We start from the raw sequence: 6,000 nt of genomic DNA on the forward strand, positions 1-6,000 counted from the left end.
ACATTTGAAAGAGGTCACCAGATGTCCCCACTTGATGACTACATCTATGAAAAGACATTTTTTTTTCCTCCTGATAAAGCGATAAAGAGTTACCATAGGAGGAAGTGAATGGTTTCATTTCTTGAGAGATCCTCAAGTTGGCAGGACTTTGGCCATACTTGAAATTTCAGCTGGTAACATATGGAAATGAAGGCAGGTTTCTCAAAAGGCTTAAAAATTAGATATTCATTTTTTAAAAAATTTCTCTTTTTTAAATTTGAATTGCCTTGATTACTGAAAAGAACTGATATGTCAGAAATCTAAGTAATCATGACAAACCTTGAGAATGTCGTTGTCTTATCTCAATGGGAAAAATTCTTGTCACGAACCCATATGCAAGGTACAGGCAGACCTGTAATTCTTGGAATTTTACTGCTTATCTCAGACAAACAAGGAAAAATGTAGTCCTGTATTGTGGTAAATACACCTGCTTCTTGGAGGATTTACTTTGTGTCCTTCTGTAAGATCTTTAATTTGTGTGCCATTAACTTGTCTGAATATAGGTCATTATTGTAAGCTAAATTTTAGTTCTATGGTGTGATATAATTGATAGTTAAACTAATAGGTAATCACCCTCCTGGAAGGTCTGTACCACAGGTATTCACCTGTGTTAAAGAGTGATTTGACATTGGTTTGGCTGTAAATTGGCTATGAAGATATAACAAACTTAACAAGGGGATTCGTGTGACACTCAGAGCTAGGTAGTTTCTGAGAGGAGACATTCCAAAGTTTATAGGACAAGGAGACTATAGTGGGTTAGGTCTAATGTGGTTTGTATTCTAATGTTAATTTGGGTCCCCCAAAAGTGTTTGTACGAGAGTCTGCACATAAGACATTGAGAGATCCTGCCCACAGTTAATTCTAATTGGTAAATAAAGATGCCAATAGCCAATAGCTGGGGAGAAGAGGCATAGATGGGGTTTAGGTTTCCTGGGCTTGGGACCTCGAGGAGGGAGGAGAGCCACCATGCCTTAGATGAGTGTGCAAGAGAAAGACAAGAGCCACTATGGGATAGAGAAGCAAGGAGAGTACCCTGGGCTTTAGGCCAAGAAAACATGGCCTAGAGGACTGACTAATTGGAGTTAGCAGCAGCTAAGATGGAATGTAGAAAATTAGTAAATAGTAACTTAGAGTTATTGGTAGGAGGTAGATTCTAAAAACATGGAGGGTAGGCAGTTGCCCAGCTATTGTGCTACATAAGACATGTTAAAATTATAGGGCTTCGTGCATCTTTCATTCGGGTTTAAGGCAGGAAGGAATCCCACCCTGGAATTTATTAAAATATTCATACTACAGGAGATTGTTGTGGCAAGTTGTGAAAACAGCAGAGAGGGTTCACATATAGTTCTCTGTAGCACCAAAAAGCCAAGTACTCAAGCCTGTCCAGATCTGAATAGACAGTATAGTGTGAGAAGGTTAGAGCCTTTGGGATAGCTATGTCCATTATGATATGACTCCAAATGCAGGCAAGAGGTCGAGAGGAAGTAGAAAATAAACCGGAGAAATAGGAAGAGGCCAGATAATGGCAGCCTTCATTGCCATCTAGAAATTCAGATAAATGAGCATCTAGGTGACTAGTGAGCTTGGGAGTGAGAGCTGCACAGATAGCTCTGCACTGGGATGTGGATTCTATACTTCTGCTCCCCATAGAATGTCCACCATGAATGCCCTCTGACCCTAAGCTTCTATGCCCCTACCAGGCAGGCTCTTAGCACTAATACTGGCTATATGCATCTCAGTTGATCTTCACTGGTTACCTGTTTCTGTGTAGCAAATTACCATTAAATCTAGCAACCTAAAACATGTTAGCATAAAAACATCCTGTGTCTCTATTTTTGCCGGGTTTGTTGTTATTGTTGTTTTGTTTTCATCTCCCATTTTTGTGAACTGCAGGCCTGTCTAAGCTAGGCTCTCTAGCTCAGTGTCCTCGTGTGGCTATCATCAAGAAATAGCCAAGTATTTTGAGTGTCTCAAGGTTTAACTGAAACATGATCTCTTCCAAATCCATTTGGTAGTTATTGGTAAGGTTCAACTCTTCATGAGCTATATGGAGTAGAGCCTTAGTCCTTGTAGCTGCCAAGAGAAGGTTGTGCTTTTTTTTCTTTCCAAGTAGCGTTGCCAACTGACAACTCACTCTGTTAAAACCAGCAAGTGAGGAACAGTCTCCTGGAAGGACAGGAGTTGGTCTTTTGTGGCCTCATTGTCGTCATGCCATCCCACCACTCTCCTTTTCCTGTTGTGTCACTGGAAAGCAAACTCAAAGCCTTATGAATGCAAAGCATCTACTCCATCACTGCAATGTACTCTTCCCTTGATTTTGGCTGAATTCTATTCATTAGGAGTAAACCACTAGGCCAAGCTCAACTAGACATTGCCTTTGTTGCCAGGCCAGTAACAGACTCTTCACATATTGTCCAGATGGCTCTAGATGGGTTAGCTTCCCTCAAACAAGAAGTGTGGGTAGACAAAGAATATCTCTTCTCAAATAAAAAAATTCTGAACACCTTGAAGCACATCTGAAATTCCAGACACTCAGACAAACCTGAGGAAGCAGGGGTCCTTTATTGGCGTCACCTTCCACTGTGAAGGGAAGTATGGCAGAGCTCTGGGCTTCAGAGGGGAAGAGAAGACTTATATAGAGATGATACTGCTGGAAGAAAGACAGAATCTGGGACAGACAGAAAAGTAGACATGGGGGCAGACGGACAGACATGCAGACACACATTCACATTCTCAGTCAGACTCACACATGCACAGTATCTGCTTGGAGGTTTTCAGACTGCCTTCGATGACTTCAGTGGACATCTCTCAGGGCTAAAAAACATGGGTATCAACCTTTGGTTGTGTCATTGAGACTGGAGAGGAGCCTATCTCATGACACATCTCAACAAGATGTCTTCCTGCATAACAATGAATGAGATGAGAAATTCAAGTTGGATTTACCTTTTGTATTAGAAGAGATTCCATTTCACTAGCTATCCATTTCAGTTTTCAAGCTTTTTGTGGCTTTCATGACTCTCTTCAAATGTGACTGGCCATACTTCCCCTAGAGGTACTTGAAATTGACTGATCTGAAAAGATTACCACTATCTAAATCTGTTCTGAGGCAAAACTTCAGTTCCATTTTCAAAACCATTCATTCATTCAATACAGTTATCGAATGGATACAGTGGCTTGGTACTAGTTAGAGAGAGCAAAGCTCCGTGTCTGCTCTCTCTGAGCAAACCCCTAGTTGTTTGTTGTATTTTTGTTGCTGTTGTTGTTTGTTTGTTTTTTGTTTTTAAGGTAGATTTGCTTCATTTCATATAATTTACACAAAATATTTGTTTAGTACTTGTTTTTGTTGTTTCTTTGTTTATTTGTTTTTAAAGCATAACATTATCATTCCCACCCCTTCTGTACCCCCAACTCCTGTGCCTGCCCCTACTCTCTCTCAACTTCAGAACATTTTTTTTGTTACATACACACACACACACACACACACACACACACACACACACACACACACACATCATACTAAGCCCATTTAGCTTTGCTTTTATGTACATGTGTTTAGGGCTGACCACTTGGAATTGGATAGCCTTCCAGGGTCCCTGTCCCTGGAGAAGACCTATGCTTCCTCTTTCTCTCAGCAGCCACTGATTGCCTGTAGCTTCTCATCTAGTGATGAGGTCTTGTGAAATTTCCCCTATCTGTGATGGCATATCAGCTGGCACTGTCACTGATCACTTTTTGCAAATAGAGTGCTCATGTATGGAATTCTTACAATGAAAGCCACTGGCTAAACAGCAGCATCAATAGCAAGCTGTTCTTCAAAAATACTGAAAATGCATGTGCTCTGGTCAGCCCTGTGTGTTGATGCTATGTGTGTGTTTAGAGAAGGATGAAGTTGGTCAAAGTAAAGAGTAAAGAGGTAGGGGGAGTCCATGAGATAAGGTGAGTATGCACAGCAGGTTCTAGACCTGCCTCCCCTCGAATTGCATTCTTACACCCAATCTCCATGTCAGCTTTCCCACTTTGGTAAAATCACTTCAACTTTATGAGCATGAGAAAAATGTCTGTCACACAGATCTTTTTGAGTTTGAGGAGGGGATAACAAGGCTATTATGTTATTATATATTGGTTCTATGACATTTATACTTCTAATGTCCATTTCTAACTGTAGACTGGTGGTGACAAGTACCTTAATTCACTTTCTTATTATAATTATTTTGAAGGCATTGTTCTAGTCCCTGAGGACATCTAGTCCCTATAGATGTCTATAGCTTAAAGGAGGCAGTATGCAGTCATGGTGCAGGTCAGGGTAGGGTGAAATAGAGAAAGAGTAAGCTGAGTTTAGAAGGCAGAGTGGAGGTAGGGAGTGGCATGCCACTGGGATGGTAACATTTGAATAGGGGCCAGAGAGAGAGAGAGAGAGAGAGAGAGAGAGAAAAGAGGAGCTAGTATGGCTCTCAAGGGACGTAGAGCACTTTATTCACCAGTGGAAGGAACATTAAGACCAGCTATAATACAGACTGACAGCCATGGAAGAAAGGAAGGACTTGGTTTTTCTGTGTGAGATGGATACCAGTGGAAAGCATAAGCTGGGAAGGGTCAGTATCAGACTGAGAATTTAGGGGTGGGTTAAGTGGAATAAGGCTCAAGAACCACACAAAGCCTGGAGTGTGGTAAGAACACAACCAATTTTAGCTCCAGACAACAGATGCTCTCAAAGCATCATGGGTTGAGAAACACATTTTCACATACATCTGCTTTTCTTTACAAAAAATCCAGCTTTTTTTTTTTTTTTTTTTTTTTTTTGTTAAAGAATGAATGGATATTTTATCTCTTTGGGGAACAGGAAGGCACATAAATGGTTAAGACCTCACTGTTCACACTGTTCAATGTTGCATAGTACCAAATGATAGCTGTAGGAAAAGAAACCTTTGCAACAGCTCAGAGCATGCCCATGGGGAGCAGAGGAGAGCCTGGGTACAGTTTTCCTAATGATTTTGTAGAGACTAATTTTTTTAAAAATGCTATTTCCCTTTCTTACTTAGGGGTCCAGGTGACTTTGAGGGACAGAAGTAGGAGAAACTCGATATTGATGCAGGGAGAGGTTGAAGGGTAGGGGTGAAAAGTCTGTGCTAATTTAGCGACAGTAGTACTGGAATGTAAATGCATTTGAATGGAGACATGGAAGTTCAAGGCATATCCAAGAGTTTTCTTCAGAATACATGTTGCTCAATGGATTGGCCTATGAGTGGAAGCACATGATCACATAGGAAGAATCCAGCTTGGAGAAGGGCAACTTGGCTACTGGCCTTTAGGCTCAGAGGCATCTGTAGGGGACATTGGAGGAAGAGGATTCTGATTTGCAAGTTAGTGTTTGAAGCATAATATAAAGTGTCTTGGAAGTTCAATGCTTCCCAAGTGAGCATTCCAAGAGAAGGACTGGACAGTGAGTCCATGGAAGTACCATGTGTCCTGTGGTTTGGGTAGCATCTAGGGAGTTGGGCAATAGGACTTTTTTTCTCAGCCTTTTCTGTAGGATAGGAAGGATCTCCAAGACATATGAGAGCCTAGAGTTCTTGGAAGACAAATTAGCCTTTTCTAGCCATCTTCACGGCAGAGGTGATTTGACAGCCAATGTTGTAGTCAAAGTACAGCATCCTAAAGTTGAAGCAATGACCCAGTGAGTGGCCTTCTGTGTCTGTGTTCTCTGCCTGTCTCCCTCATGACTTCATTTCTGTGCCCCTAGGTCTCCCTTAGACCTCTTCTTCCATCTTTTCCTTGCCACCAATTGCTCTCTTTGATTTGCTTTCTTTTCATGATTTTCTTTCATACTATCTGCTCTTCTTACCTCCACTGAGTGTGTGAGGCAGCAAGTGATTAAAGCATTGGTCCTGACCATAGCATGCCTTCATCACGAGGGCAAAGATGTGGAGAAAGCTTTGGTCTCATCCATGGGAGGAAGACAGT

The sequence above is a fragment of the Grammomys surdaster genome, unplaced genomic scaffold, assembly GCF_004785775.1.
Source record: "Grammomys surdaster isolate TR1022 unplaced genomic scaffold, NIH_TR_1.0 225, whole genome shotgun sequence".
Classification (NCBI taxonomy): Eukaryota; Metazoa; Chordata; class Mammalia; order Rodentia; family Muridae; genus Grammomys; species Grammomys surdaster.